Below are 19,889 nucleotides of genomic sequence, written 5' to 3' on the forward strand. Positions count from 1 at the left end.
CTCAGGAATGATATATAGAGAGGCAACAAAATGCATTACATCAGAATAAGCTAGAAAGCTGTGAAATATTTTGTTTCCATGGTTACTAGGTTCACGAGGAACACGTGAAAACACAGGGAAAAGAAGGAGTGAGCATAGCAACCCATAATCATAACCCTCTGCAATTGGCATAGGACAATGTAAGCCTTGGCCTTGAAATTCATGTTCTCCTAAATAGGGGCAGTAAAACAGTGCTGTGCTTTAAGCTTAGGCTTTTTAAACACTGCCTAAGGATCAAGATTTTCAGTTGTGATCCTAGTGTAGCAGTGCTAGTTCTATTTTTAAATGCTTCCATTTTTGGCAAGTGGCACACCCAATGAGGTGTTTGCCTTCATGTAACTGCCAGCACTTAGCCATAGAGCTGATGTCTCTGGGCTCCTCGCCTTAAAGGAACCCACATGGCAGAGTGGTGTAACCACTGCCTTACAGGTCCAGCGACCCGAGTTCAATCTTCCCGTCTGGTGCTGCCTGCATGGAGTTTGCATATTCTCCCTGTGACTGCATGGGTTTCCTGTGGTTACTCTGGGTTCCTCCCATATCCTGGCTCAGCTGAGTTCCGTTCCCCAGAATGTGCTGAGGAGGCATGCAATTTCTGCAGCATGCAAGTAGCCTCCTCTCCTTCCACTTTGTTCCCTTCCTTATTGAAACAATCTCACTGTCTCAAAGGTTCTGGATACTTTCTACACAGGAACCATGGACTGCCAGGTTATTGTTTCAGTCCTTGTTATTGCAGGCTCACCAGGTGGAACATCACCATCATAACCAAAATTGCGTGACCTGAAACAAGAGGTAGAGGAGGATAGGAGGAGAAGCTGGAGCTTGAAAATGATGTGACTGTCAAATATACAGGCAGAAGAGCATTCTGCACCCATTGCCAGTGAGAAGCACCTTGGATATTGGAACCACAAGGTTAGAAACTAGTTTGGAAGGATGTGTTTTACAAGAAGAGACACTATCACATGCTTGGTCCAGTGAGAGTCCTGGTATTGAAGAGTTTAACAGTTCTCTCTCCATCAAGGTGTCAGAATATTGTCCCCCAGCAGAAGATCTGAGGCAATGCTCCACAACCAGCTTTCCCAGACTACAGGCACTCCTGATGGAAGCCAGCCCTCTTAGGGCTAGAGCTCATCAAGGGGATCCACAGGGCCATCTCCTCCCCCTGCCTTGGAAAAGAACAGCCTTCCTGAAGCCTGGCTGCAGTCACAGGCCGAGCAGAATAAAACAATGAAGCCTGTGTGTATGGCAAACACAATGGGAAGTGTTGATAAGCACCTAATCAATGGTGTAATGTTTTATTTATATGTTATCATTTTTTTTCCAATTTGGCCCAAATGAATAAGGTTTTTATGTTGAGACTGTTGTGAGTTTATTTTCATTTTTAGTGCTGAATAAATCACTTCTGTTTCAGCTTGAGAATCCATGTGAAACAAAGAAATTGTGCAGAACAATATGTGTTTGTGCTCAACTAAAATGACAAATGTATTCCGCAGCAGTTCATTATTGTAATCCGTAACACCAGGATCAGCCCTTCTAACATGAAGAAAGATCAGAATTCATGCAGGCACAGCTGCTAAAGTGTTTACATTCATCACAATAAAAGGTAAGGCATTATCCCAGCTTTGAAGGTAACTCGGTGACCAGTGCTTCCATCCACTGAGAGGATGAATTATTACCTCTTGATGCTTCAGGATGCAGAAGATTAACTGGTTCAATGAATAGTGCAGAGGGGCATGCCAGGAGCAGCACTAAGCATGTTGAACAATGAAGTGCCAACCTAGTGAAGCTGCAACACAGGATTACCGGCAAGCTAGATATCAAAAGCAGCTTGCAAGTGAAAGCTAAGCAATCCCACGACCAACAGATCAGATGAAAGCTCTGCCATTCTGTCACTGCCATCCTGTCACCATTACTGCAATAAATGATGGAATGACGACAATCAAGTGGGAGAAGGAGGTTCCGCAAAAGCTTCAATATCCTCAATAATGATGGCACCCAGCATGTGAGTGCCCAAGACAAGGTTGAAGTATTCTCAATCATGTTCAGCCAACTGTGCCGAATAGATAATCCATCTCAACCTCTTCCCAAAATCCCACATCATAGAAGTCAGCTTTCAGCCAATTTGATTCACTCCATGTGATATTAAGCATGTGAGCACTGGATCAATCAGAGACCATGGCCTGGCTGTAGTACCAAAGACCTGAACTAGCTGCGTCTCTAGCCGAGCTGTTTCAGTACAGTTACAACACTGCCAGTTACCCCCAAAATATGGAAAAATGCCCAGCTATGTCCTGTTCACAAAAAGCAGGACAAATTCAATCCAGCTCATTACCATCTGATTAGTCTACCTGTCAATCATCAGCAAAGCAAGGGGATGCTCAACACAGAATGTTCAAATTCATTTGCACCTCCTCAACAAGTGAAGCATGCGGCAAGACCTAGACGACATTTTGTATAACTTGAAACTCTTGCCAATCAGCATTGTAACAGTGCTCATACTGGAAGGACTGCAGATATTCATGCTGGTGGCTCACTACCACTTTCTCAAGGGCCACCAGGGATGGGCAATAAATCCCAGCTTTGCCAGCAATACCACAATCCCCAAAAACCAATACATTTTTAAAAATTACACTAGCAGGAGATACCATTCTATTTATACTGATCCTGCTCTTTGTCCTGAATCTCAGATCACAGTAATGGTTCCATTTGGGATGGTTATGCAGCCGGGTGATCAGGGTGCTGCTGCCTCATTGCTCCAGGATCAAAGGTTCAATACTGACCTGGTGTGCTGTCTGTGTGGAGTTTGCAAGTTATCCACGTGAGGTTCTGCCAGGCACACCGGTTTCCTCCTATGTCCCAAAGATTGGCTAGTACAAATTATCCATTTGCTCTGGTAAGCGGCAAACAAATCAAAGGGGGTGTGTGAGAGAGAAGTTACAGGGCTACAGGGAAATAAGAAGAGGTGAATGGCACTGATGGCATTGCTCTGCTGAGAACCATTATGGACTTGATGGGCTGACTGTCCTCCTGTGTTGTAGGAAGTGAGTCACTAAATTATTTGCAATGATAATTCAATGTAGTCATTTTAAAACAGCCTCAGAACTCACTGTTACCTGAAACTTGGCATTCCCATCCATTTCATCGAGGGAGAATCCATGTCATTGTATCTCACATTCCATTTGTAGTGTGCATCTTGGCATCGGGACAAGATGCTTTCAGTCACAGAGGACAGTCCCTCAGAATCAGTGGTCCATGAGTCACCACAGCAGCTCCTTTCCCAACAGTGTGTCATCCTCAAGGCCTGCTCCTTAGAGAATGGTCAGGAACTCAAATGTCAGTGACAGCTGTTCCTTCACATTTGCAGGCACTTTGATAGATTACCTTTAAACCCCGTCTTGATAAGCACAAGGTAATTTAATTTCCCTTGAAAGACAATACCTTTGTGGGCATCTCTCATGTGCAGAAAGGCAAATGGCAAATCTAAAAAGTGAGGCCAAACTTTAAATAAATCTTATGACCTTGCCTCTGGAATTAACTGATACCATGATGATTAAGTACTTCCAAATTGACAGTAGATATATTTTCTGATTCTGCTTTATCATGGCATGAATTCTAGCAGGCAACTGATGTTAGCATTGTCAGCACACTTCTTATTGGTTACGACTTTACTAGCTCATCAAACTCCAATACTTTTTAAGCAGCACAGTTGATTGAAACACACAGGACATGAGTGTCATTGTATACTAATCAAACAAAGTTAATGAGAAGGTACAGCAAGCAATTAGAAAGACAAACAGTATGTTGGCCTCCAAGAAGATTGAGTAAAAGAGTAAAGACATCCTACTGTAAGTATAAACTGCTGGAATATTGTCTATCCTCACCCTGAAAAAATACACTTGCACTAGAGGGAATACAACAAAGGTTCACCAGATTGATTTCTGTAATGAGAGATCTGTATTATGAGAAGATTAAGCAAAAGGTCTATGCCTTCTTGAGTTTGGAAGAACAAGAGGTGATTTCATTGAAGCTTACATAATTTTTTGGGGGCTTGACAGGAAAGATGCTGGGGTAATGTTTCCCCTGGCTAGGACATCAAGAACCAGGGGTCACAGTATCAGATCAAGGGTTAACCATTCAGGGTTACACCTGCTTCTATTTCTTACTCCCTCATGAGGTGAATCCAGTCTGAATAATTTTGATAGCCATCACAGAAGGAAGCAAGAAGATATGATATAAATATGAGGGAAAGAAATCTTTCCAGTGAAGGGTCATTGGAAAAGAAATATTGACTCCATTTCTCTCTCTACTGAATCTGCCTGATCTGCTGAGTGTTTCCTGATATTTTCTGTTTTTGCTTCAGAATTCGAGCATCTTCAGCTTTTTTGCTTCAATTGCCTTGAATTCTTTGTTTCTGTGGCTGCCCTTGGGTATCTGTCACGGTGAGTTCACATCCCTGAGCAGAGGCCTCACAATAGGCAAAATGAACCTTGTTTTAAGTAAATGCTCAATTCTGGAGTTATGCCCTGCAGCAGCTTGTGTTTGCATGGTCTGCTTAGGGGATCAAAGAATCTTAGAGTCCTTGAGGTGAATGGGCTGGAAACCGGTAGACAATAAACATCCTGTAGGATCTTAGATGGTTCTTAACAGCACAGCCAGGTGGGGCCAGGTCTCCTGCACTGTTTGTCATTCTGATCTCTTGCTGTCACCTGCTTTGGGTGTGGGTAATGGTGGTCCTACCCCCTTCCTCTTCCTCTGCTTTGCTGCCACTCCAGTTGCTGGGAACCCCTCTGGCAAGAGCTCAGCACCACTGTTTGCTAAGCTGTGCAGCCACTGAGTCATGAGTACCAGAGGATGTTCCAAGAGTGGAGTAGACAGCAAAGTCTCATTTTGAGGAGGCCAATAGCCATCTCAACTAATCTGCTGTGCCTTTCATTGTAGTAGCATTCAGCTTAGTCCATAGGGAATGCACAAGAGACTGCATAAAGAGGTGTTATCCCCCATTATCCATTCAGTGGAGTAGTGTGGTCACAGAAGGATGTTCAGCTATTGTACCTGCCTAAGAATAAACAGGTCATAGGATTTCTTGGGGTGCCCTGCATTGACCATGAGGAAGTTCCTCTCATGGTCTGTGAGAGTTCCTCACCTGGCTGTGCTGTTAAGAACTTGATTATTTAATTGGAGCCTTTGCAATTCAGGATGAGCTCTGGGTTTTGAAGGGCAGCTGGAAGCAGGCTATTATGTCTGGATCTTTGGAAAGCTGGAAAAACTGGGAAATTGAACTTCCCACTCTATCTCATCTTCTGTGTGAAAGAAAAGTGGACAAAGTCACTTCTCCCCAAGTATAGAGGAGCCATTAAATTGCCAGATGAGGAATTCATAGACCCTAAATTTATATTCAATTACTAATCTGGAAGCTAGAAAAAACTAGTCATGACCACAAAAACTACCAGATTGTCATGAAAGCTTCACTAATGGCATTCAGGGGGGATATCTGCCATCCTTATCAAGTCATGTCCACCAATGTGGTTGACTCTTAAAAGCCCTTAAGTGGTCTAGCAAGCCATTCAGTTCCAAGGCAATAAATGAAGCCTTGCCACTGATGCCTAGATCCTGATATACCAATACATGAAAAAAGAAATAGTTAATTGGTTGTAAAGTGCTTTGGGATATCCTGAAGCAAGCAAGCAAGATAAGACAAACTGGAGCACTCTAGATTTGTAAATATCCACCATTATATCCCTGGATCCACATGAGTTTTGAAAAGGACGAAACGTTCCTTTTGCTGGCAACCCATTTCCAATGCCACATTCTGTAGGCCTCGTGTCTGATAAATATCTCCATGGAGCTTTTTAGGAGCGTGAAGAATGGTGTGCTTTTCACTTCTAATGCACATAGTATGGGGTAATCACTGGGGTGCGAAGTATCTTATTTCATGCCAGTATTTTGGACAAAATGGATGCTGGGGTACTCATTGCTAGCACAATCTTCCATCCTATTCACTGGTATTATAGAGGTGAACCCTAATTAGCACCATTCCTGCAATTTTTGTGCCCTCATCTGGACACACAGAGACACTTGCCAGAGGTAGATTTGGTATTGGTATTGGTTTATTATTGTCACTGGTACCGAGGTACAGTGGAAAAACTTGTCTTACATATCGCTCGTACAGATCAATTCATTACACAGTGCATTGAGGTAGTACAGGGCAAAAACAATAACAGAATACAGAGTAAAGTGTCACAGCTACAGGGAAGTGCATTGCAGGTAGACAATAAGGTGCAAGGTTATAACCAGGTAGATTGTGAGGTCAAGAGTCCATCTCATCGTATAAGGTTGATGCCATTCAACAGTCTTATCACAGAGAAGCTGTCCTTGAGCCTGGTGGTATGTGTCCTCAGGCTGCTGTATCTTGTGCCTGATGGGAGAGGGGAGGAGAGAGAATGACCCGGATGGGTGGGGTCTTTGATTATGCTGGCTGCTTCACCAAGGCAGCGAGAGGTATAGACAGAGTCCATGGAGGGGAGGCTGGTTTCTGTGATGCGTTGGTCTGTGTCCACAACCCTCTGCAGTTTCTTGTGGTCCTGGGCAGAGCAGATGCCGTACCAAGCCATGATTCATCCAGATAGGATGCTATGGTGCATGGGTAAAAGTTGGTGAGTGTCAAAGGGGACATGCCAAATTTCTTTAGCCTCCTGAGGAAGTAGAGGCGCTGATGAGCTTTCTTGGCCGTGGCGTCTACGTGGTTGGACTAGAACAGGCTATTGGTGATCACTCCTTGGAACTTGAAGCTCTCAATCCTCTCAACCTCAGCACCATTGATGTAGACAGGTGCATGTCCACTACCCCCTTTCCTGAAGTCAACGACCAGCTCTTTTGTTTTGCTGAAATTGAGGGAAAGGTTGTTGTCATGACACCATGTCACTAGGCTATCTCCTTCCAGTACTCTGACTCATTGTTATTTGAGATACGGCCCACTATGGTGGTATCACCTGCACACTTGTAGATAGAGTTAGAGCAGAATCTGGCCATGCAATCATGAGTATATTGGGAGTAGAGTAGAGGGCTGAGGACGCAGCCTTGTGGGGCACCAGCGTTGAGAAGAGTCGTGCTGGAGGTGTTGCTGCCTACCCTCACTGATTGTGGTCTATTGGTCAGAAAGACAAGGATCCAGTTGCAGAGGGAAGTGTTGAGTCCTAAGTCTTGGAGTTTGGTGATGAGTTTACTTGGAACTATAGTATTGAAGGCAGAGTTGTAGTCAATAAACAATAGTCTAACTTAGGTGTCTTTACTGTCCAGATCTCATAAAAAAGCAAAAGTCTTGGTCTAATAAGCAAATGCTCAACTCTCAACAAATGCTAGACCCACCAAAATCCTGCCAGTGGGGTGGAATGGAGAAATAAGACGCTGAAGAGTGGATAAAATAAGCCATAGCAGATTTAAGGAATGGTCAGGAGTGTTCCTTTGCACTTACTTGCCTTAAGCTCCTGAACTCTCACACTTAGTTGAACATGGGATATCATTACCGCAGGTCCTCAATGGTAGCATCTTCAAGTCACATTTTTGCCTTTAGCCAGGCAGTGATCTCTGTTTGCTCCAGCAATGAAATTAGGCCTGGGAGTTGACATTTCTCCAGGCTTTATCAAATTCTGTGGGTCTGAGCTTGCTGCTTCTCGCTGTCCCTGCAGGCTGCAGTCATGTCCCAAGTGACTAATTTTCACAGTGCAATGACTAACCATTTGAATTTACTAATACTGATACCAATTTATTACCATGCAATTTTTTATGAACTGTGCTCATTTAACAGCGCCCCTCTTTATCAAAGTAGTTTTTAAACCTCAAAATACCACATACAATAAATATTTTGGAACTCATCAAAATTCATGGTTTAAGAGCTGTTACTTAAGAACTGCAGAAATGTACTGAGGGAGTGTTTGAATCATCAATAAGACACTTGTCAATGATCAATTCAAAAATTAAATTGTATTATAATCAATTCCATAAAGTATAAGAAATAATCATTGATTATGGCTCAAATCAATTGTGAATCTTTCAAACTCAGGCAAAGTTATTTTCAATGTATATTTTCTATGGCACGGTTTATGTTATTTCCAATTTATTTCTGTCCAAGTTTGACGATCTGCTTTAGGGCTGGGTACCATACATTTCCTAACTAGTAAAACATGATAACATTTACTCACTGATTCACTTGAATAACTAGTATTTCAGGCTATAAACCATTAATTTGTCAGTGGAATCCACTGCCAAAAACTTCAAATCCTTAATTCTAATCAGAAATCCACAACATATCTAAATAACAAAGGCAAAAAATATTGAAACTTCCAGGAAAGAGGGAGAGACTTGGATTTTGGCACTTTTCATTATCCCAAGACATTCTAATGCTCTTTACAGCTAATAAATTAGTTATGAAGTGCAAGCTGAAGTAAAACACCAGAAATACATGCTTGATTGCAACTATGTACCTCACTAAGTTTAGCTTCAAATTTCTGTTGTATTTCTACTATTCTTTCTTTCTTTTTCAATCTTTTTATTAGTTTTCAAATTAATACAGATTAATATATCAATGTTTATACATGTAATGCAAAGAGATCAGGAGAACAATCATGACATGGATAATCATAAAGAACAATAAAGTATAAGAAAAATCTGTAGATCCAACGATCTGTTAGTGAATGAATATAATATAAAAGAAAAAGATTTATTATAAAATATAAAAGAAAAAATCCCCAAAACAATAAAAAAATTATACACAATATATCAAACCAAACTAAGCTAAAGAAAGAAAATTTAAAAAAAAACAGAAAAAAAACTGGACTAAAATTTCTCAATAGAAACAGAGCAATATTATGTCATCAACTCCGTTCCTCTAAATTGAAAGGTTATTATAAGGGGATCTATATCATGTGAAAATATTGAATAAATGGACTCCAAACTTCCTCAAATTTAAGCAAAGGATCAACAGTACCACTCCTAATTTTTTCCAAGTTTAAACATGATATAGTTTGAGAGAACCATTGAAAAGTAGTAGGGGGTATTGGGCCCTTCCATTTAAGCAAAATGGATCGTTTGGCCATTAATGTAACAAAGGCAATCATACGGTTAGCAGAGGCAGATAGATGGCCAGATTCTATCCTTGGTAAACCAAAAATTGCAGTGATAGGATGAGGTTGTAAATCAGTCCTCCATACATTTGAAATAATGTTAAAAATATCTTTCCAATATTTTTCCAAAAGAGGACAGGACCAAAACGTATGTGTCAAAGAAGCCACATTCGATTTACATCTGTCACATATAGGATTTATATGTTGATAAAAACGAGCTAGCTTATCTTTTGACATATGGGTCCTGTGAACTACCTTAAACTGTATCAAAGAATGTCTGGCACACATTGAACATGTATTAATTAAGTGAAGAATTTTCTTCCAAGTCTCTGTAGGTAAAGATGTCTGGAGTTCACTTTCCCATTCATTCTTAATTTTGTCCGGTGGTTCTGAACGAATTTTCATAATTAAATCATAAATTATTGCTATCAAGCCCTTCTGACAAGGATTAAAACCAAAAATTTTTTCCATAATTTCAGTTTTGTAAGGTGTGGGAAAAGAGGGTATAGTAGCTTTTAAAAAATTTCTAATTTGCAAATATCGAAAAAAGTGTGATCTAGGCAAATTGTATTTGTTAGACAATTGTTCAAAAGATGAAAAACAGTTATCAATGAATAAATCACGAAAACATACTATTCCCTTCCTTTTCCATATGGAAAAAGCTGAGTCAACTCTGGATGGATGAAAGAAAAAATTAGATTGAATGGGACTTGATAGATTAAATTTATTCAATCCAAAAAATTTACGAAATTGAAACCATATTCGTATTGTATGTTTAACAATTGGGTTAATTATATGTTTACTTAATTTGGTAAGTGCAAAAGGGAGTGGAGCTCCTAAAATAGAAACTAATGAAAATTCAAGTACTGATTGGGACTCAAGGTGTAGCCATTTGGGGCGTTGAATTACATCTGAATCCTGTATCCAAAAAATTAAATATCTAATATTGATTGCCCAATAATATAATCTAAAGTTAGGCAAGGCCATAGCACCATCCTTTTTTAGTTTTTGTAAATATTTCTTACTTAGCCTTGTATTTCTACTATTAAAAGATTCTCCTTATTGCTGCACTTGAAATACATTGAGGTGACAGTACAGAAATATGCAATGCTATCCAACTGCACCTTATTGCATTCATTTTTCAGAATCTGGGCATCTCTGGCAAAGCCAATATTTATTGTCATCCTTAAACTACCCTTGAGAAGGTGATAGTGAGAGGCCTTCTTGAACTGATGCGCCCCTTACCATGAAGATAATCTGAAAATGCTATTGGGAAGGAAGTTTCAAGATTTAAACCCTGTGAGGATGAAGGACCAGTAACAGATTTCCAGGTCAGGACAGTGAGTGACTTGGAGATGGTGGTGCTTCCCATGAGTCCATTACCCTTATCCTTTTTGGTGGTAGAGGGTGCAGGTTTGAGAGGTGCTGTTGCAGTAGCCTTGGCAAGTAACCGTAATGCATTTTATAGATGGAACACACAGCAGCCACAGTGCGCTCATGGTGGAGAGGATGAATGTTTAAGGGTGGCACCTTGTTTTTTGGTATGCACTGTGCTGTTCTCGGCATGCCCTTTTTGAACTCATTGAATCAGGATTGATCTCCTCTCTTGCTAGTAATGGTAGACTGAGGGATATGTCAGGTCATGAGGTTATGGTTATGGCGGTGAACATTTCTGCTGCTTCTCATAGCCCACATCGCCTCATGGAGGCACTTTTAAGCTGCCAGATCTATTCTGTCTCTGCCATTCAGCACCTTTGTAGTGACAGACAATATGATAGAGGGTGTCCACAAGTGTAAATTAATGACTTTGTTTCCATGGGTACTGTGCAGTGGTCACTTCTGCCAGTGCTATCACAGACTGATGGATCTGCCACTGGAAGATTGAAGATGATGTCAAGCATGTTTATCCCATGAGTTGGTTTTCTCACCACCTGCTGTAGGTTTAGTCAGACAGCCATGTCTTTCAGGACTCAGCCCGTTCAGTCAGTGATGATGCCACCAAGCCACCCCTGGTGATGGACACTGAAGTTCTCCACCCATGAGTACATTTTGCACCCTTGCTACTCCCAGTGTTCCCTTCAAGTGTTGTTCAGTGTGGAGGAGCATTGATTCAACAGCTGAGGGAGATCACTAGGTAGTAATTAGGAGGAGGTTTCCTTCCTCATGTTTGATCTAATGCCACGAGAGTTCACGTGGCCCGGAATCAATGTTGAGGATTTCCAAGACTACTCTCTTCTGCTTGTACATCACCATGTGGCCATCTCTAGTCTTTCCTATGGTATTAGGTCATATCCAGGAATTATGATGAATTACTCTGGTATATTGTCTATAAGGGATGATTCTAGGCAGATGATTATGTCAGGTTTTTGTGTGATTTTTCTGTGGGACATTGCTCCCAGCTTAGGCATCGTCCCTTGTTGTTTGTGAGGAGGACTTTGCAACTTCTCCTCTAATATTCAACTCCATCTCTCTCTCCCATCAAACTTCCTTCATAATTTCAAATATAAGTATTAGGTTACTCCCCCACTCCTTTCACCTTACCTCCCAGCTTTCTATTCTGAGATAAAAGAACCATAGACCCTGTTGTGTTCGATGAAAGTTACCATCTCTCAGATCTGATATCATCCAGTGTGCATCCAGCAGGACCACATTCATGGGTTTGACATCAATTACTCTAACCTGACCTGACCAACTTTACCATGGAATGGGATTTTCTAAAACCCATTCAACCCAGTCGGAATAATTCAGGAATAGGTATTGATCTGGATGAGAATAATTACTGCATTTAAACTGCTTACTTTTTACAGACATGTTTTTCAGAAGTTCCCCTTTCCGAAAACCTTCTTACTTTGCAAAAGTATGATGTGTATGCAGAAAACTTCTTTTCAATTGATGCAATGTTTCATAGTGATATAATACCAATTAGACGACTGATTTATGTACTTTAATTCAATATTGTAAATATTGCAGTCAAATTGCAATTGATTATAGTGAATAATCAGATACTGAGCTATTATTGCATTGTACTGACAAAATGGGAAATTCTCCAGTATGTACTGTCCTCAAGAGCAGGATAAATCCAACCCACCAATTACTACCCCAATCTGCTGTCATAAAAGTGATGGAAGTGTTGTCAAAGTAATATCACACAGCAGTAATTCATTATAAGCTAAGCACTAGTAGTAATCTGAGTTCTGCCTAGACCATTTCACTCAGTTCCAGAACTCATTTCAGCTTTAGTCAAACATGGACAAAGAGCTGAATTCCAGAATTCAGGTGAAGGTGACTTTCCTTGCAATCAAAGCAAAATTTGATTGAGTGTGGGATCAAGGAAAACTAATAAAGTTAAAGTCAATGGGCACCATGGAGAAAATTTCTCTGCAGGCTCAGGTCACACCTTGTACCAAAGGAAGACAGTTGTAATTGTTGCTGGCCCAGTGGAGCAGCTGTATGCTGAAAGATAGCCTGCTCAGTCAGTGCTAGGGCTGTACAGCCACTGCAGCTGATGCGCATTGAAATGCCCTCTCTCTCCTGTATTTTCTGTGGTTTAGCTACTCTTTGTGTTTTCTCTAAAAATCAATCAACTGAAGAAAGGCTGTAGGCTATAAACAGCAGGTGGTTTCCATGCCCAAGTCTGATCTGAAGCCATGGGATGTCAACATTTGAGAATTTAGCCTCTGCATATCTCAGAAAGATACCCGAGAACAGTCAATGATTCAAACAAAGTGTGAGGGTGTTTGACTGAATAAAAGAAAAATCTTACAGAGCTAGAATTGCATTTTCTTACCGTGTCTTATTTCTGGAAAGACGGATAGCTTTAGGCAATTTCCACACTAAGTAATGTTGTCGTATGACACATTCCTTCAAGTGGTCTCGCCTTAAAATAGCAAGGATTGTTAACAACCAATTTTATAAATCTTTCACTATCCAGTACCACAGTATACCATAGCTCCCTGAGAAGGATCCATCCTGCTGGTCGGATAGGAAGAAGAAAGATTTGGGGATGTTAAATAACAGACATCGGTATGAGAATGTCAGGCTGCTTCTTGACTTGTCTCTCCAGCAGCTGTCCTCGTTTTTGTGCAATTCTCCAGAAGGGGATGAACTGGACTAGGTTTGCCTGCGTTACATTTGTATTTAATGCTTAGGTTGTAACCAAACGATCCAACCAGATTTATTCTTCTTACTTTCCAGTAATTTTACACAGCTGAATAGCATGCTGGGCCTTTTCAGAGATAAGCATCAAAATCATTCCCTCTCTTAAAGAACATTAGTTGGGCTTCAAATGTCAATTTTACTTACTCAATATTACTTTGTTTTCCTCTCTGCTCCCCCCAAACTGAATCTAAATTCACAGTCATAAAAAACATCATATGTTAGAAATACTCAATAGGTCAAGCAGCACCCATAGACAGTGAATAACAGATTTAATGTACCTGCACTTGAAATCAGTGGTAAGCCACCTGTATGCCTCCACCAATATGTGGATTAAGTACACATTTTCCTATCTGTAGATCCCACGATATGTACTTGCTGGTAAATGCCAGCTGGATTCTAAAAGGCAACTCCTGATTGGCAGCCATGCCTCGCAGGGCATAACGACATGCACGTGGATGGGCCAGAACAGGCCCTGCCCACAAACCAATAAAACAACTTTGAGAATGAGCCCAGCCACATCCTCTGCCAGGCTCTACTGTGTGTTAAAGAATTTAAAAAATCTTAAAGGCTCAAAATTAAAAATTTGAACTCTCTAATAACCATTTTCGATGAAAGAAAATTTAAGTAAGAAAATAAAAAAGTCGATAATTTTATACTTGCTCTTCTGCTCACAATCTTGCCCCTTCATTCACGTGAATAGGCTCCCTGTTCCTACAACAGTTCAGTGTCAACCTGCTAACGTTTCCCAGCTGGTTCCAGCCTGTTGTTTCAACATTACCCAACCTGCTAGGTACTGTATCCAGCATTTTGTTTTTACTTCAGATAACCAGCATCTGCAGTACTTTGCTTCTCACACTACCATTGTAAAATGTGAACTCTCTTTTTCTGGACTAATTTTACAGGTCTTTGGGCTACCAGTCTAATAACATTACCATTTCATGAGAGCACCTGCACTCCTCCATCACCATTAAGCCATAGGACTAATTTAATTAGCATAATTGTATTGTACATTAAATAAATAGTGCACCACTCTAATTTTAAAAACTGTTCCTGAGCACTCAACGTCAAAAATATAATTGTTCTTTATAGAGTGTGTTCTGGAGACCTTCAACATTGGTTAATTATTTATAATAAATGACTGGCAAATTACTACTAAATTATGATAATTACAATTTTAGAATAAGCTTATTTTATGCAGAACAAGCCAAATTTCAGTGTTGCACTTACTATTTCAAACATGCAGATAAATACTTAGCAGAACCCCATTACATTCACATCATCTCAAATTCTTTACAGATTGGCAGGACACCTGTTTTAAAATTTTATTCCAGTGAAATGAGCACTATGACAAAGCTGTCATTTCCAGGCCAAACGCAGGTCACAACTGAATGATTTTCCTGGTCATTTCAGGGAGCAGTTAAGAATAAATGACATTGGAGGAGGAGTGAAGGTCACAAATAAGCCACTGTGCATTATTACTGATGTTTTCTTGTTATACTGAAAATATTCACTGTTATACATAGCAAAAGGCCAAACCATGAATTTCATGAGTACTTCACATGTTATACCCAGTAGATGGTTACCTCTAAATCTGCTGTCCCTCCAACAAAAATTGGCCCAAATTTTCCACCAAAAACAGTCGATCTTCTTGAATCTGTTGGCTTTTATACAGTTAACTGTGCAAAATCTTGGGACTCCCAAGAGCACGTTAAAGTCTGGCCTTCTTCTCAACTAAGTGCCAATCCCGTCACACCTAATGGAGTCCAACAGCGTAGCCGACACAGCACGTAGACTACCCACTCAGCCCACACTCGTGGGCCCACTGATTCCAATCAGGAAGAAAGGCTGCCCAAAGAATTGTAGATAGAAGTTAATTTCCTTTTTCGTTGATTTAATTTGATCAATTTAAATGTATTGTGTGTTCTAATTTTTTTCAAGCTTTAATAATTTTAATTTCTTTAAGCAATATTTTTTTTAAATAGTACTCGTATTTTTGGAAGCTTGTGAATGTCTGGGACATTCAACTTAAATGTCTGCTTTGACAGCTGGTGAGCCTTGAGGCAGTATAAAAGCTGTTCTGAGGTGGAACATGATACTTGTACTCTGAGAGGCCCTGTGCTATACAGGCCATCTCTTATCAGCTGGGAGCCAGCCTCCCAGTGGAAGATTGTACCTGGGGTCATACTGCAAGAAAGTGGCACAGCCTTCAGAGCCACTGCCTCACAATGTCGGAGACCCGGGTTCAATCCTGACCTCTGCTGCTGTCTGCGTAAAGTTTGCATGTTCTCCCTGTGACCACGTGGGTTTCTTTTGAGTACTCCTGTTTATTCCTACGTCCCAAAGACATGTGAGTTGGTAGGTAAATTGCTCCTAGTGTGTAGGTGAGTGCTAGAATCTGGAGGGAGTTAATAAGAATGTGGGAAGAATAAAAAAATAGGATTAATATAAGATTAGTTTAAATGGGTGGTTGACAGACATTGCGGACTTGGTGGGCCAAAGGACCCATTTCCATGCTGAATGAATCTGAAATGTGTGCTCCAAGGACATGTTACACTCAAAAATATACACCCGTTCAATGGTCATTTTATTCTTCTCTATGCAATTATTCAGCACCTCAGCCACTGCTACACATTCTTCCCAGTACTTTGCCTTTATTATGACAGTTCTTAAAAAACACAAATGATTTTACAAAATTAGGTAATTTGCTTAAGCTATGAAAAAAAATTGAAAAGCAGCCCTATTTTATGTGCTTGAGTTTTAGTCTCATGCAACTTCTGTTATAACTTGTTCAGTCATATTTTCTACCGTTTCAGGTCATGCCAATTGGCTCAAATTCATTTGCAAAGACAAATGCCTCATTCCTTGGCTGGGTGTTGAATTAAGAAAATGCAGATGCATTTGAAATTTGCAAAATCTGTGACAATGGTTGGGCATGTTTGATTCCGTGGTAGCTGAGGAAACAACTAAAGCATAACATCAGAGCTCAATACTGGATATTTCCATCTCACGGCATGTTGAGTACAATCGAAACTAGGGCAATACACAGCACTTCCGTCTCTTCGCTGTGAAACTATGACAAGAGAGAGAATTAATGCTTCAGTCCAAGATTTGGAATAGTTTTATGAAATATTTATAAAGCAAGTCCTACTTGTCCTTTTCCATTTTGCACAATGATAAATACACTTTTCTATTGAACAGGACAAAGCAGCCTGAAAAATGGCCATTGGCCCATTTTTTAAGGCTTCCCCTCTTTTTATTCATAAACCAACATGATGCCTGTTGCTAACAAATTCAGCTGTGTAAATCCATAGTTTCATAGAGTTATGGAGATATACAGATGGAAACAGGCTCTTCAGCCTACTAGGCCTATGCTGACCATCAACCACCTCAAGTCTCACAATCTGCATATTAAATCCCGCACATAACCATCCAAAAATGTTCTAATTCTATGGCTACATGCACTCTTTCCCCCAAAATTTGTTAAACAATGTGAGAATTTGCTGAAGAAAGTCATTGAGGGACTGTTTCAAATTCCACACAACATAAAGTAAAATATGTAAGATGTTGTAGTTATGTCAAATGTGTACTTGAGTATTTGACAAATTGCACTTTTTTAAATAAAAAGCTACATATTTGAACAATCCACTCTGAAAGCACTAAATCAAGAATTTTGTGGTCAAGCTTAAATTATTAGATGCAGGAGTTTGTTGCATCTTGTTAACTTTCTGGCACATTGGATATTACACAATTTACTAACAAGATTTTTCCATGGAAAATTGGTTCCATGGCTATTACTCATATAGATCTATTGACCTGAAGTCCTGGAACTTTGGATGAACCATCAGATCAGCTAAGCTCAAATGTTTCTGCCATTGCTAAACCATTGTTAACACCAGTGTTTAAAGTAAATGGAGGTTGGGAAGCATACCAGACACAAACTGTATTCTAGTGGAAATAAACAGAAAAAAGATCCTATGTCTATTTACTGAGAATTTCCAAAACTCCAGATGTCATAAAATTATACTGGAATTAAGAATAACAATAATGTGAAATAAAACAAGATGACAAGACCAAGTTACCTCAGTCAATGAACACACAAGGGCGTCACCAGCCTTATATTATGCTTGTTGTAATTACTGAGACAGGACTCTTCTCGATACTTTGCAAATTCTTGAATGATTAAAATACTCTAATCTTCTCCATAGTTGTTAAGGCACACAATTCAAAGACAAGCTATCTTGTACTCGCAAAATCATTGCAAACCACTTAGGCTCTACATCCAGAGTGAATTCAAATGAAAACCAAACATTAAATTTAATGGTGCAAAGTTTCTTCTACCTTCATAAAAACATATAAAATAAATATGACAGTCGCCAAATTTAAAGAGGTATATCCAGACAGAGGGAGCGAATAGGTTGCAATTGGATTAGTGTAGTTTAGTAAAGTGGACTCAAGATTGACTTTCCATGAAGAGAATTGTGCAATTATGTGCTTAAACGTTCAGCATTTTGAAAAAGATTGCAACATGTGGGTGTACATTAAAGAAGGTGCTCTTGAAGAGAGGCTTAAGTATGAAGCACAGCTGCTAAAATGAACAGACGAAATTATCTGTTCACTTCAAAGCAGTTGTCATGATAATAGGGCTCTCTTAAGGCATTAGTTAGACCACATTCAGAGTATTCAGTTATTGCAAAGGCAGAGGGTCAATACAAGACTGCATAGATTGAAGATAATTGATGAAAGGTAAATGTTGGGGAAAACTTTTTCATGTAACCTATGGACACAATTTAAAATGGACAATCTGATGGGTGATTGATGCATATTCATTAATAGCCTTCAAAAACAAATTGGCTAGATAACTGTGTGGGGAAAATGCAGTGATGTGGAGGAAAAAAAGCAGAGGTCTAGAATAATTAGATTATTCTGGGGCCAGTGTAAGCTCAATGGAAAAGCAACCTACTTCCGTGATATGCTTTTCTATATTCTTCAGTTCTATTGTAATAACACTTTAACATCTTTATTCTGGTGAGCTGCCTTTTGAGAAATGAGCAAGACCAGTAATTCATGGCAAATAAGCATCCGAAATCTAATCAAGTACTGAGATGGACCCAAACTAAAATCTCAGAAGAAATAAAGGTAAAGATTCAAGACACTAACTGACAGATAGACTTTGTTTACAAGAACTTTTGCCAATGGATTCCTGAACTGCTATTCATTTCTGATTATTCATTTAGGCATCTCAAGGAAGTGGGAAAGGTGGAAAGGAATAGTAGACATATGAGGATGAGTCCTTTAGAAAAAGTGTATATTAAGGACCTCCTAAGTAACAAAACATATACCAAGCACCTCTTATGTCTGTCTTAATAGAGAATTCTTCCCCACATTATGGGTTTGTTGCTTTTAGCATTTTCAGTCCACATATACCAGCATTTTGCATCTACATTTTATGATTTTGTCAATAGAATTTATATCTGTTTAACCTTAAAAGAAGCATTATTATTTGCTCATTCCAGTAGGAGTAGATGATAAGGTTCCATTTGATTCTTCAGTTATTGAGAAAATTTCTTTAAAAATGTTAGTGCAAAAAGTAGTCATGCTGGGGCAATTTTAAAACAGAAGATAAGATGACTCCATGTACACAATAACATTGCTAAAGTATGAAAGCAATTGGATTGAAATTGCCTTTGATAATCTTTAATTTTAATACATAGAGGCCAGTTGAACAAAAGTCAATATTTCTTTCCACTCATTATCAGATGTTTGTTCCTGTATCACCTGCATTCATCCGTCCTTTTAATAGGTTGTTCTTAGAGCTTCTACCAACATTGAATAGAATGCACAATATCAATTTAATGTGGCTCTGGTTTTGTAACTGAATGAACTCCTTAGAGGTTGCAGACTGCTAATATTCTGTAGGCATTAGACCTATAACCTCATGGTTTGGAGGAAAAAATAAACAGAGATCAACAAGTAAAATGTTTAAGCAGGTGAAAAAGTATCAATTTAGTTGTTGGGGGATAGGGACTCATTCCCATATGTTTACCAAAACCCAATTGTAGAACTAAATTCAAAGTAATCTGCTAGCCTCTCTCTTTTCATCCAGAGACATATTAGGCTAAGTAGATGGTAGTGAATCCATTTGCACAGCTCATTGATGGAGCACCTGCCCTTGGCACTTGCTCAGTGAAGAGCTATTGGACCAGAAGGGGAAACCCCCAAATTAATTTTCAAGAAAGAAAATAGTCAAGGTTGCTGTCACCTGATCTCCCATGTTTGTAGTTTTGAACTGGCCTTGGCCAGCACTCCACCCTCCCTGCTGCTGCTCCCCTGCGGCCATTTAATTTGTTTTTTTTTAAGGTGCATTTCCTTTCCATTTTCTTATAAACGTCTGATAATGAGTGAAGAGAAATATTGACTTTTGTTCAACTGGCCTCTGTGTACTAAAACTAAAGACATGAAAGGCAATTTTGACTTCTTTCACAATGAATTGTGTCTGACACCTCTTCGCTCGCCACACAAACCTACCTTTCTTCCCCTGTGGTTTTTTACATCCTTGTCAGAATGTTCCATACTGCT

General features: G+C 39.7%; 1 protein-coding gene across 3 annotated transcripts in view; it reads right to left on the reverse strand.

The window, feature by feature from the left end:
• pde1a (phosphodiesterase 1A, calmodulin-dependent) overlaps positions 1–19,889 on the reverse strand; it is a 411,318-nt gene that overhangs the window by 151,366 nt on the left and 240,063 nt on the right. The window lies entirely within an intron of this gene.

This window comes from Pristis pectinata, chromosome 1 (assembly GCF_009764475.1).
Source record: "Pristis pectinata isolate sPriPec2 chromosome 1, sPriPec2.1.pri, whole genome shotgun sequence".
NCBI classification, from domain to species: domain Eukaryota; kingdom Metazoa; phylum Chordata; class Chondrichthyes; order Rhinopristiformes; family Pristidae; genus Pristis; species Pristis pectinata.